This window comes from Pristiophorus japonicus, chromosome 16 (assembly GCF_044704955.1).
Source record: "Pristiophorus japonicus isolate sPriJap1 chromosome 16, sPriJap1.hap1, whole genome shotgun sequence".
Taxonomy (NCBI): domain Eukaryota; kingdom Metazoa; phylum Chordata; class Chondrichthyes; family Pristiophoridae; genus Pristiophorus; species Pristiophorus japonicus.
The window spans coordinates 32,479,560-32,493,912 of record NC_091992.1 but is presented as its reverse complement, the minus strand read 5'-3'; the positions used below and the strand labels follow the sequence as shown (position 1 = coordinate 32,493,912).

Here is a 14,353-nt window from a genome sequence, read left to right as displayed (position 1 = left end):
TTTAGAGGTGGATTAAGGAGAAATGTTTTCACCCCAAGGGTGGTGGGGGTCTGGAGCTCACTGCCTGAAAGGATGATAGAGGCAGAAATTCTCACCACATTTAAAAAGTACAGGTACTAGGATATGCACTTGAAGTGCCGTAATCTACAGGGCTACAGACCAAGCGATGGAAAGTGGGATTAGGCTGGATAGCTCTTTGTCGGCCAGCACAGGCATGATGGGCCGAAAGACCTCCTTCTGTGCTGTAAATTTCTATGATTCTATGATGTCAATATATTTCCATAGTAAAAATGAGTAGATAATTAATTGATTGTCATTATTCAGAAGTTCTGGGTGGGCCAATATCAGGTGCAATCTAATCGCATGTCATGATTGCCACAGGCTTATTTCACTACTTAAAGGGGAGATTCATTGATGCTGCAGCACCTCATTGTCTGGCTGTGCAGCTGCCTGAACAAGCAGTAGCAGTAGCAGTAGCAGTAGCAGTAGCAGAAGCAGTAGCAGATGGCAGATCCACATCCCAGGGAGGGAGCCCACAGATTTTCCGATGAAGCATTGGTTGGTGTTCACTGTGGGGCGACGGAGGGAGGTGCTCGACCTGGCAAGTGGCAGGAGGCCCTCTCCACAAGTCTTCTGCACCATGTGGTTGGAGGTAGCACAGCACGTCTCGGGCAGCACTGTGGTCCTCAGGATCCACACACAGTGCATGAAGAAATTTAACGGCCTCACTTAGATGGTCAGGATGAATGAATGCTTCAATAAATGTTACATATCTGAATCATCGCACACTGCCCAAAGCACCACACTCCCAGCACTCACCCACCAAGAATCTCTCCCTACCAACCTTACACCCACATCTCACACCTTGCACACTATGACAGCTATTCAACTAACCACCCAAACACATTGCTCCACACTCACTCAAACACTTTTCTTTCTCTTGCAGCCCAAGGTAGTGCACAACAACAGGGAGCAGGAGCGCACAGGTGGGGGACAAGTCGACACCCAACCACTGTCTGCGCTGGAGAATAGAGTGCTGCAAATTATTGGGTGCCAGGTGGTGGGTGCCGTCACCATCAGTGACATTGACCCTCTTGGGGACAACTATGGTATGTTCATCCCTACTCCTTCTTCTCACATGCCACTTCTCCCTCGTCCCACAAGCATTTTGCACTTTCCAGCTAATCATATTGTATGCATGCATTTCTCCCTTCCTGCCCCCCTCCCCTCACCTTAACTCGACTCTTGTGCCTTTATGCTTTCAGATAATGAGCAGGCGCCTGACAGCCTGTCCCTGAGGGCACCATTGAGAGCGAGGCGGGAGAAGAGGATGAGGAAGAACCCACAGCGTCACTGCATGTCCCACCTGCAGGCACCAGCTCAGACACTCGCACTACGTGTTCTTTAGAGGGTGGTATAGTAGCGGGCAGTATAGTGAGGCACCGGGAATGACTGGGCTGCAGCAAGGCCAGGGGGAAAGGGTAGCTCAGGGGCCAGCTCCCCAGAGGGCAAGTTCATGCGTGAGTTCTGCTGCACAGCACTCAGATGAGGCCCTCAATGGGGAGGCCGTTAGAAGAAGAGTGATGGGCATATACATGGCGCTGATAGGTGCAATGGCAAGGGTGCCCAAGATCCTCTCGGCAATGGGAAGGAGCATGGAGGAGTCTACCTCCAACATTGCACAGAGCTCTGCACACACCATGGAGCCTATCATTTCCAGTAGGCAGATGATGGTAGACTCCCAGAGAGACCATTGTGACCCAGACCTGATGCTGCATGTGATGGGCAATCTGGCAGCTTCCATTGCAGCACAGGCAGAAGTGACCCAATGTCTTAGTGCTGTAATGCAATCTATGCTTGGTGGCATCCAATTTCAGACTGCTTTCATGCAGTCTCAGCTTGTTGCCATGCAAGCTCTGACTGCTGCTAGGGTGGCTGGGTCTACCACCATCGACTGGGGCTTTCACAGTGTCTCAGCAGGCCAGCATTCTGTGCTGCAGATTACTAGGGATGCTGAGGTGCTGCCCTGGGGGAGTGGCAGTGGGTCAGTGAAGCAGGAACCCACTGTCCTCCCTCAGGAACGATAGCATTGTTGCTCCCACCACTGCCACTTCACCATTGCCCTTGTCACTGCCTGTCATCTAACCAGCCCAGACTGCTGCCACCCATGCTGAGTTGGTGCAGCCTACAACTGGGCTTTCCAGGTCCAGAGCTGGTCGAAGGTGTCCTGCAAGGCCATCTGAAGTCTCCTGCACAGACACTCAGCAGCCTTCCACTAGTCCTGCTGCAGCCACTGGGCCAACACTTCGTAGGAGCACTAGAATAGGCAAAGGCACAGTAACCAGAGGCACTAAGGGATTGCACAAGGGTGAATAGTTAAGATTTTTGTTGTAAATAGGTGTTCACTGATTTTTGATAAAAATATTAATTCACTTACCATTCTTTTGTGATATCTGTCATTTCAGCTTTGCGTTGTGATACAGCCTGCGAGAGGGATGGAATGCTGGGGATGTGGTGAGCAAAGGGGATGTAGGCCTTAAGTCATCCTGGTTTGAGGCTGTTTGGAGGAGGTGGCAGAGTTCTGTGACCATCTCTTTGGTGAGACAGAGCCATCGAATACACTGCTCCTCACTTTATTGAAGGTAGGAGAAGTGCACTCGGAATACCCTCGGAGGATAAGGCCACCTGGTGAGAGCCCTAATATCCCTCCTCATCTCTCTGTGCACATGTTGCCGTCATTCTCGCTGCCTACATTCCCGACGCCATAGATCCTGGAGGGTGAGGTGACATGCCAGCACAACCCCTATTAATGTTATCAACTGTAGCAGTTTGATTCTTTGAAGAATAAACATAGCTGCTTTTTAGTTGGCACAACACTTCTGATACAAAAGAACCTTGAAATTACTGAATGAAACTGTTGCAGTATGTGAAACTGACAAGAAACTATTGAAACTGCACTGACCTGAGAGCTGTGAGTCATTACTGATGATCCCTTTAAATAATGTCCCTGGAGCTGGCTTCCTGGTGTTTCACACCAGCTCTGCCTGTCAGTATTTACTCCAGGCGCGTAGGTATGTGGCGAGAATCAATTTAGCAGATCGGGCAGTCAATGGGTGTTGCACACTCACTGACGTCACAATCCACCTGGTGGTGATGTTCCTGGCGATACCTCTTACCGGCAGCGCTATGGAAGGGGCAGGATTTGACGTACACTGCTGGATTCGCCTCGCCCCGGCGATACTGCTCTAGCGCCCCATTAGCGCCATCTGCTTGTACTAATGGGAGATGCAAAGAGGCGAATTTTCTCCCCATATTCTTCAGTGCAACAATGTACAGACAATCATGATGTCTTGAATAGAAGATATACTTCCATTGGGATCACCCAGGAAAATGTATTATTGAAAGGGTTAATGCAGAAACCTCCAGACAAAGGTTAATCGACTTAAATTCTTGCAATTGAAATCTGGATGTTTTGAATCCAAATCCAAAGTACCAATGGGGTTGGAGCTACTTTGGATGCTAAACGCATTTATATATTGTTTACTTTTTTACTTATTACAAAAAAATCCTCTCTCCAATATTCTCCCTTACTCTTCTGACTGATGCAGGGTATTGTTGCACAGGCAGTGGTAGCCTTGCAATATCTCGTCATTCTTCTTAAGACCTGAAACATCAACTGGCTGACTCCTGTTTCTCCACAGCTGTTGCCTGGTCTGCTGAGTATTTGCTCTTTTTACTGTTTTTATTTTTAAATTTGTAGCATCTGCGGTATTTTGCCATCTGACCATTCTTCAAATGTACAAGCCATTAAAAGGGAATGTTGGCAGCCTACAGAGTTCACTCAAGAAAAACATTGCAGGTCAAGGTGCAGAGTTCTGCACAATCAAGAAACTGGGTACAAATAGCACTTGAAGTGGTTTTGCTTTTCCGAAGGGAAGTTATGGTTATGCCCGAACTCATTTGCATAATCACAAACGTAAAATCTTCCATGAACCAGTGAAATCGGTCAGCGTAATAGAACGTAATCATTTTGATTCTTTGCATTAAAATATTATCGTTGATATAATTTAAGAGTGGTAACTTGGGGCAGTTTTATTAATACAGCTAAAAATGGGTTTATCACAAAAAATAAGTATTTTTAACAAGAGCGTCCACCCGTGTAACCGTGCCTGGGCGCCTAAAAAAATGAGCTCAATTTGAAGCGTCTCCTTGAACGGCTGCAAATGGGCACAATCGGCACGCCATGCTCATTATTGTCATTTGTCCGTGTACTGTATAGTGACACATGTAATGTAATTTGTTGAATGTACTACAATATATCCCATATTGTACTGAATTGTACTTGAACTGAAAAGCAAGGAAATGTATCGAACGGAACTGCCGTCAGCACCCAAATGTAGTGTATGGGATTGCTGACCGCAGCTAAATGTACTGAACTGCTTTTGAATGTACTGTACAAATTTTTATATGACTAAAGTATATTTTGAAATGTAAAAAAATTATTGTGATCTGGGAATGTGGCCAATTTTGTAAGCGGGGCCAACGTCCTGCGCAATGTTTTTTAAAGCAGAGTTACAAATTGCAGAAACTTGATTTACTTTTGATGTAGCTTAAAATTCTGTGATCTTTTGTGCTGGTTTGTCCAATTTCAGCCTGATTGCGCTGATAAAACCAGCACAATCTAGCGGAAACGCTAGTCCCTTGTTCTTGTGTGGAACAGGAGCAGCGACTTGATTAGCACCCAATTTATATGCGACTACCAAATAAGAAAAATACAAAGTTACCCAAATTCACCCACGGCGCTCCAAATTCGAACCATATCCTGGTGACAGATTGGTTTGTAATACCAATACATGTGCGTAAATTTAAAGAGAGTTTGTGGGATTTGTGCATTGAAACATCAATGAAGACCTAATTGCCAGACATTGCGCGTCCAGAATGTGACCCTTGTGAAATATAAATAGCTAGCCTTTTAACCTCATCCTCCTCTGAGCCTCAGGTCCCTCAAAGGAAGTATGTGTAAAATGTCTTCATTGTAATGATATCCTGAATCTGTTAACAACGGTATCTATGAAAGGTCATAGACCACTGTGCTGTATCAGCAAGTCACATCTGAGAAAACAGTTCATTTGAATATTGAACTTTGTGTGATCTCAGTGACTGGCAAAGATTAGCTGAAAGTTAACCCTCTGGGGTATGTATATCTAAAATGCTGGCAATTTTTCTCCATTTAACTCCATTGGAACCATTGATATGTGTGTGTACTGCAGTCATTAAATTATTAACGTGACCATGATCTCCTCCGCGCCCTTCAATGAGACAAGGAAAATCTTGTTCCTTTTCGTTCTTAAAATACACCATTTCTTCATGCCTCTCGTAAGTTTAGTTGTCAACTATCAGGCTGTAATTGTCCTCTTTGCTGAGCCTGGGAAACTCTTGTTTTCCACTGCGCTCACCCATCGGGTGCTCAGAGATAGCAACGCTCCAAAAACCTGGCAGTGGGACTGGCACTGGGACCCTCCTCAGACCAGAGGCACTGGGACCCTCCTCAGACCAGAGGCACTGGGACCCTCCTCAGACCAGTGGCTCTGGGGGATTCCAGGAGAACCCTGCAGACAGAAACTGGTCTCTTCCGCAGCATGTTCTTGGGGCCTTGGCACCTCCTCCCCAGCAGCAGCCAGGAGTCCCTGGAGCCGGCAGTCAGGAGCTCTGCTGCGGGTCCCTCATTTACCCACTTTCATGCTTTTACTCCCCATTCCCAACTCAACAACAATAACAACTTGTAGTTACATAGCACCTTTAATGTAGTGAAACGTCCCAATGCGCTTCACAGGAGTATTGTGAGACAGAAAAAATTGACAACGAGCTACAGAAATTAGCACAGGTGACCAAGCTTGGTCAAAGAGGAAGTTTTTAAGGAGCATCTAAAAGGAGGTGTGGCGGAGAGGTTTAAGCAGGGAATGCCAGAACTTAGTGCCTAGGCAACAGAAGGCACGGCCACCAATGGCTGAGTGATTATAATCAGGGATGCTCAAGAGGGCAGAACTAGAGGAATGCAGACATTTTGGGGGAGTTGTGGGGCTGGAGGAGAACTCAAGTCATCAAGTCCGTGAAACTGCAAGAAAACATTCTGCTTCCAAATGACGGAAACAGAACACACATGCATATAATCTGAAGGTTGCAGATATTCCTCACTATCAAAGAAAGAAAACAAAATTACAATTGTACCGGATAAAGGGAAAAAATCAAGTGTAACTATGTAAAAGAGGCTCAAACCTTGCCTGGATTATTAACCATAGCACATTCCTAACTATGGCTCATGCAACTTGGCAGCAGTGGCCTCCTCAAAAATTTTCTTTCAATTCTTGACTCACACTGTTGTTCCAAAGTTGGAGTTACAGACAGTTTTATCTGTTTGAACAGTAAAGTTTAGGAGTTGTCATAAGCTAAGGGTGGAATCGGTTAAAAGGATATTTCAATTCTAAGGTCTTTTTTTTGTTCGTTCCGGGATCTGGGTATCGCTGGCAAAGCCAGCATTTATTGCCCGTCCCTAATTGCCCTTGAGAAGGTGGTGGTGATCCACCTTCTTGAACCGCTGCAGTCCTTGTGGTAAAGATACTCCCACAGTGCTGTTAGGGAGGGAGTTCCAGAACTTTGACCCAGCAATGATGAAAGAATGGTGATATATTTCCAAGTCAGGATGGTGTGTGACTTGCAGGGGAACTTGCAGGTGATGGTGTTCCCATGCACCTGCTGCCCTTTTCCTTCTAGATGGTAGAGGACGCAGGTTTGGGAGGTGCTGCTGGATAAGCCTTGGCGAGTTGCTGCAGTGCATCTTGTAGATGGTACACACTGCAGACACGGTGCGCCGGTGGTGGAGGGAGTAAATATTGAAGGTGGTGGATGGGGTGACAATCAAGCGAGCTGCTTTGTCCTGGATGGTGTCGAGCGTCTTGAGTGTTGCTGGAGCTGCACTCATCCAGGCAAGTGGAGAGTATTCCATCACATTCCTGACGTGACTTGTAGATGGTGGAAAGGCTTTGGGGAGTCAGGAGGTGAGACACTTGCCGCAGAATCCCAGCCTCTGACTCGCTCTTGTTGCCACAGTATTTATGTTGCTGGTTCTTAAATATTCCATTGTGATGTGGACTACTGAATTTGTTCCAAAACAGACATGAAACACAAAATTATGAACAGATGTGTATCACTATTTAATGACATTCTGACGATTCTTATTGAAAAGCCAGCTCCAAGAGGTCTACATGCACAGCTGCATTTATTTATGTAACACACATACTTTCGACATCAGATCTTGGCTATCATCATGGATCCCTTGGAGATTTCTTTTAGACAGGAATAGATAGGGGGCAGAGTCTCAGGATAAGGGGCCGCTCAATTACAACTGCGATGAGGAAGAATTTATTCGCAGAGGGTTGTAAATCTATGGAATTCTCTGCCCCAGAGAGCTGTGGAGGCTGGGTCATTAATATATTTAAGGCTGAGATAGACAGATTTTTGAGCAATAAGGGAATAAAGGGTTATAGGGAGCAGGCAGGGAAATGGAGCTGAATCCATGATCAGATCAGCCATGATCTTATTGAATGGCAGAGCAGGCTCGAGGAGGGGCCAAATGGCTTACTCCTGCTCCTATTTCTTCTGTTCTTATGTTTATGAATGTTGCTTATGTGGATCTCTTCCTCCCAGGTCATATGCGGAAAGTTTGAGCAGTGTCAAAATTTAGACATTTTTTTATGGATGGGATCCTGAAAATGTAGAATAGATATGATTTGGCAAACTAGAGCATTGTTCACTGTTGACGGAGAATAACTGAATTCTTGTGATGAAAGTGCTGGAATACTTGCAATAAAAATTATGGAATACTTGTAATAAACATTGAAATATGAAAGACCTCGGGTGAACAAGTATCATTTTTAAATATTTCAATAATCTTTCTTGAGAGACTTGCAGATTTTGAAAGGAAAAGAAACCGTTCCTTTAAAACCTATCACAGAGGGGGTTTATGGAATTGGCACACTCGCTGAATGGTGTAGCATTACAGGTTGGAAGCACTGAAACTGTGCAGATAACCACATGGCCTGACTTGTGCGGATGTTGTACATTGTTAAATCATTTGAATTTAGATTCTCGGCCTTTTGGCTAAGATCAAGTGTAGTATCTGTTCTTATCAGTTTATTATCCCCTATGGGGACATGATATTGAATTGATTTTTGGACAGGGAGCTGGATCAGGGGCTTGCCCCGTCCACTCCATGCACCGACCTGGTATTGCAATATTTCCAGGAACGGTGCAACTTCGCCTCTCGGCCTTTTGGCCTAAGATCAAACACATTGGCGCAAAGTGATCTTTGGCGTTAGAGTTGATCTGGAACGAAATTGGATAAAAAAATAAAAAATTTGAATTTAGATTCTTTTTTAAACTGGTCCCAGTAAAAGCAGACTGTAATTTCAGTCCACAATATGGACTGAACATCTGTATGTCCTGTGTTGCCTGCAGTTCCTTTATGGCTGAGGCGAGGCTGTTTGTCCTCATCCACTCATTCAGCTGCTCTGTGAGGGATGATTAAAAACATAAAGGTGAACACAATAAACCGTTCTATACCATGTAAAGCTCAAATATATTCATTATCAGGGCTACTGATTTATAGTGAGTGAATACGCTGGATTTTATCCCGGGGTAGGTTCAGCACCAGAGGTGGGTCAGGGCGGACCCTGTGATGACCCTGACCCATTTCCTGGATCTGGTCTAATTTAATATACAGGACAGGATTGCACTGCCAAACCCCAGTGGGAATTTCTGCCTGGTAGTGCTGCGGCCATTTTCAGCGGCCGTTAACTCAAGTTGCCAGTGACACCAGCAATTCTCTTGGCATACACAAATTTTCCCACCAATAATCCAGGAGAAAATTAACAGCCATTTGGACAAACAATGGGCTGATAAAGGAGAGCCAGTACAGATTTGTTAAGGGCAAATCATGTTTGACTAACTTGATTGAGTTAACAGAGAAGGTGGATGAAAGCAGTGCAGTTGAGGTTGTGCATATGGACGTTCATAAGCCATGTGATAAAGTACCACATATAATGCTTGTTGTTAAAATTGAAGCCATGCGATAAAAGGGAAAGCAGCAGCCTGGATACAACATTGGCTAAGGGATAGAAAACAGAGTTGTGGAGAATGGCTGTTTTTCAGATTGGAGGAAGGTATACAGTGAAGTTCCCCCAAGGTTCATTACAAGCGTTATATATGTAAACCTGTAAATACCTTGTTTAACCACCAGAGGGCTCATCCGCTGGAATCCCAAGGAATCCCAAAATCCCTTGGGTGCACCTGTACTTAAAGAGACCTCACAGGCTGGAGAGGTACTCTGGAGACCTGCAATAAAAGATTAAGGTCACACTTTACTTTGAGCTCACAATATCTGGTCAGACTCTTTATACATACACTACAATTGAAGACGAGATACAGATATTGAACCCCACCGCAACGATGCAGAGAACAGTGGGCAACCTGAAGAAATTTTCGGAGGGAGATGATTGGGAAACCTTCGTGGAGCGACTCGATCAATACTTTGTGGCCAACAAGCTGGAAGGAGAAGCGAACGCTGCCAAACGAAGGGCGATCCTCCTCACCGTTTGCAGGGCACCAACATATGGTCTCATGAAAAATCTGCTTGCTCCATCGAAACCCACAGAGAAATTGTATGATGATTGATGAACACTGATCCGGGAGCACTTGAACCCGAAGCAAAGCGTTCTGATGGCGAGGTGTCGGTTCTACACGTGCAAGAGGTCTGAAGGCCAGGAAGTGGCGAGCTATGTCGCCGAGCTAAGACGCCTTGCAGGACATTACGAATTTGAAGGACATTTGGAGCACATGCTCAGGGACTTCTTTGTACTTGGCATTGGCCATAAAGTAATACTTCACAAACTTTTGACTGTAGAGACCCCAACCTTGAGTAAAGCCATAGCGATAGCCCAGACATTCATCGCCACCAGTGACAATACCAAGCAAATCTCTCAGCACATGAGTGCTGCTACAAGTACTGTGAACAAAGTAATGTTGTTTTTGAATTGTAATGTACAGGGCAGCCTCACATGCCTGCAGCTGCACATCCACAGATGTCTCAGAGTCCACCATCAAGGGTGATGAATGCTAGGCCATTAACACCTTATGGATCACGGAGGTGATCATCCTTTCCATTCATGCTGCTTCAAAGGATACCTTTGAAAGGGCTGTGGAACAACAGGACATCTCCAACGTATGTGCAGGCGAGCTACAAACCACTATGTTGCAGAGGAGGACAGATCCACGGCGGATCATGATGAACCAGAGCCTCAGACTGAGGAGGCAGAGGTATATGGGGTGCACACATTTACCACAAAGTGTCCCCCGATAATGCTGAAGGTTAATTAAATGGACTCCCGGTGTCAATGGAGCTGGACATGAGCATGAGCCAGTCCATTATGAGCAAAAAGACGTTTGACAAATTGTGGTGCAGCAAGGCCTTAAGGCCAGTCCTGACTCCCATTCACACGAAACTGAGAGCTTCTACAGCATGATCGAAAAAGAAGCGTTAGTGTGTGTTTATGGGGTAAAGGAAATGCATCAATATCTGTTTGGACTCAAATTTGAATTGGAAACTGACCATAAGCCACTGATATCCCTCTTTTCTGAAAGTAAGGAGATAAATATGAATGCATCGGCCCGCATCCAGAGATGGGCACTCACGTTGTCCGCATACAACTACACCATCCACCACAGGCCAGGCACAGAAAACTGTGCCGATGCTCTCAGTAGGCTGCCATTGCCCACCACAAGGGTGGAAATGGCACAGCCCGCAGATTTAGTTAAGGTAATGGAAACATTCGAGAGTGAACAATCACCTGTTACCGCCCGATAGATTAGAACCTGGATGAGTCAGGACCCCTTACTGTGCTTAGTAACAAAACTGTACTTAACGGAGCTGGTCCAGTGTCCCTTTAGAAATGCAGGAAGAAATAAAGCCGTACCAGTGGCACAAAGATGAAATGTCTATACAGGCAGACTGTCTTCTGTGGGGTAATCGGGTAGTGGTACCAAAAAAGGACAGGGATACTTTCATTAGTGATCTCCACAGTACCCAGCCAGGCATTGTAATGATGAAAATGATAGCCAGATCCCACATGTGGTGGTCCGATATCGCTGCTGACTTAGAGTCCCGCGTGCACAAATGTAACACGTTCACAATTAAGCAAAGCACCCAGGAAGGCGCTACTAAGTTTATGGTCTTGGCCCTCCAAACCATGGTGTAGGGTCCATGTCGACTATGCAGGCCCGTTCTTGGGAAAAATGTTCCTAGTGGTTGTAGATGCGTACTCCAAATGGATTGAATGTGAGATAATGTCGGCAAGCACGTCCGCTGTCACCACTGAAAGCCTGCGGGCCCTGTTTGCCATGCACGGCCTGCCTGATGCCCTTGTGAGTGACAACGGGCCGTGTTTCACCAGTGCCGAGTTCAAAGAGTTCATGACCCGCAATGGGATCAAACATGTCAAATCTGCCCCATTCAAACTAGCATCCAATGGTCAGGCAAAGAGAGCAGTGCAAACAATCAAGCAGAGCTTGAAGAGGGTAACTGAAGGCTCACTGCAGACTTGCCTATCCTGAGTCCTGCTTAGTTACCACTCAAGACCCCACTCGCTCACTGGGATTCCACCCGCTGAACTGCTCACGAAAAGGGCACTTAAGACAAGGCTCTCGTTAGTCCACCTGATCTACACGAACAGGTAGAGAGCAGGCGGCTTCAACAAAGCACTTATCATGATAGCGCAAATGTGTCACGCGAACTTGAGATTAGTGATCCTGTATTTCTGTTGAACTATGGACAAGGTCCGAAGTGGCTTCCCGGCACTATCGTGGCCAAAGAGGGGAATAGGGTGTTTGTGGTCAAACTTTCAAATGGATTCATCTACAGGAAACTCTTGGACCAAACCAAACTCAGATTCACGGACTATCCAGAGCAACCCACATTGGACCATACCTTTTTTGACCCCCCCCAACACACACACCAGTGGCAACTGACACAGCGGTTGACCACATAGAAACATAGAAACATAGAAAATAGGTGCAGGAGCAGGCCATTCAGCCCTTCTAGCCTGCACCGCCATTCAATGAGTTCATGGCTGAACATGAAACTTCAGTACCCACTTCCTGCTTTCACGCCATACCCTTTGATCCCCCGAGTAGTAAGGACTTCATCTAACTCCCTTTTGAATATATTTAGTGAATTGGCCTCAACTACTTCCTGTGGTAGAGAATTCCACAGGTTCACCACTCTCTGGGTGAAGAAGTTTCTCCTTATCTCGGTCCTAAATGGCTTACCCCTTATCCTTAGACTGTGACCCCTGGTTCTGGACTTCCCCAACATTGGGAACATTCTTCCTGCATCCAACCTGTCCAAACCCGTCAGAATTTTAAACGTTTCTATGAGGTCCCCTCTCACTCTTCTGAACTCCAGTGAATACAAGCCCAGTTGATCCAGTCTTTCTTGATAGGTCAGTCCCACCATCCCGGGAATCAGTCTGGTGAATCTTCGCTGCACTCCCTCAATAGCAAGTATGTCCTTCCTCAAGTTAGGAGACCAAAACTGTACACAATACTCCAGGTGTGGCCTCACCAAGGCCCTGTACAACTGTAGCAACACCTCCCTGCCCCTGTACTCAAATCCCCTCGCTATGAAGGCCAACATGCCATTTGCTTTCTTAACCGCCTGCTGTACCTGCATGCTAACCTTCAATGACTGATGTACCATGACACCCAGGTCTCGTTGCACCTTCCCTTTTCCTAATCTGTCACCATTCAGATAATAGTCTGTCTCTCTGTTTTTACCACCAAAGTGGATAACCTCACATTTATCCACATTATACTTCATCTGCCACGCACTTGCCCATTCACCTAACCTATCCAAGTCACTCTGTAGCCTCATAGCATCCTCCTCGCAGCTCACACTGCCACCCAACTTAGTGTCATCCGCAAATTTGGAGATACTACATTTAATCCCCTCGTCTAAATCATTAATGTACAATGTAAACAGCTGGGGCCCCAGCACAGAACCCTGCGGTACCCCACTAGTCACTGCCTGCCATTCCGAAAAGTACCCATTTACTCCTACTCTTTGCTTCCTGTCTGACAACCAGTTCTCAATCCATGTCAGCACACTACCCCCAATCCCATGTGCTTTAACTTTGCACATTAATCTCCTGTGTGGGACCTTGTCGAAAGCCTTCTGAAAGTCCAAATATACCACATCAACTGGTTCTCCCTTGTCCACTCTACTGGAAACATCCTCAAAAAATTCCAGAAGATTTGTCAAGCATGATTTCCCTTTCACAAATCCATGCTGACTTGGACCTATCATGTCACCTCTTTCCAAATGCGCTGCTATGACATCCTTAATAATTGATTCCATCATTTTACCCACTACCTATGTCAGGCTGACCGGTCTATAATTTCCTGTTTTCTCTCTCCCTCCTTTTTTAAAAAGTGGGGTTACATTGGCTACCCTCCACTCGGTAGGAACTAATCCAGAGTCAATGGAATGTTGGAAAATGACTGTCGATGCATCCGCTATTTCCAAGGCCACCTCCTTAAGTACTCTGGGATGCAGTCCATCAGGCCCTGGGGATTTATCAGCCTTCAATCCCATCAATTTCCCCAACACAATTTCCCGACTAATAAAGATTTTCCTCAGTTCCTCCTCCTTACTAGACCCCCCGACCCCTTTTATAACCGGAAGGTTGTTTGTGTCCTCCTTAGTGAATACCGAACCAAAGTACTTGTTCAATTGGTCTGCCATTTCTTTGTTCCCCGTTATGACTTCCCCTGATTCTGACTGCAGGGGACCTACGTTTGTTTTTACTAATCTTTTTCTCTTTACATATCTATCGAAACTTTTGCAATCCGTCTTAATGTTCCCTGCAAGCTTCCTCTCGTACTCCATTTTCCCTGCCCTAATCAAACCCTTTGTCCTCCTCTGCTGAGTTCTAAATTTCTCCCAGTCCCCGGATTCGCTGCTATTTCTGGCCAATTTGTATGCCACTTCCTTGGCTTTAATACTATCCCTGATTTCCCTTGATAGCCACGGTTGAGCCACCTTCCCTTTTTTATTTTTACGCCAGACAGGAATGTACAATTGTTGTAGTTCATCCATGCTTTTTAATGGTTAAATAATGTTTTTTTTATTATTTTAATATTTATTTAAACTCTTACGCTGGTAAAACAAGGCCGTACAGCTGCGTTTACCAGTCGTAAGTGTTTCACAGATACTCGCTGGGCAGTAGTTGGGAAAATAGCTCAA

At 45.7% G+C, this 14,353-nt stretch overlaps 1 pseudogene; it reads left to right on the top strand.

Moving 5' to 3' along the window:
- The first annotated feature begins 8,137 nt into the window (after window positions 1-8,137).
- LOC139227213 (U2 spliceosomal RNA) lies at window positions 8,138-8,316 on the top strand (annotated as a pseudogene).
- Window positions 8,317-14,353: the final 6,037 nt, after the last annotated feature.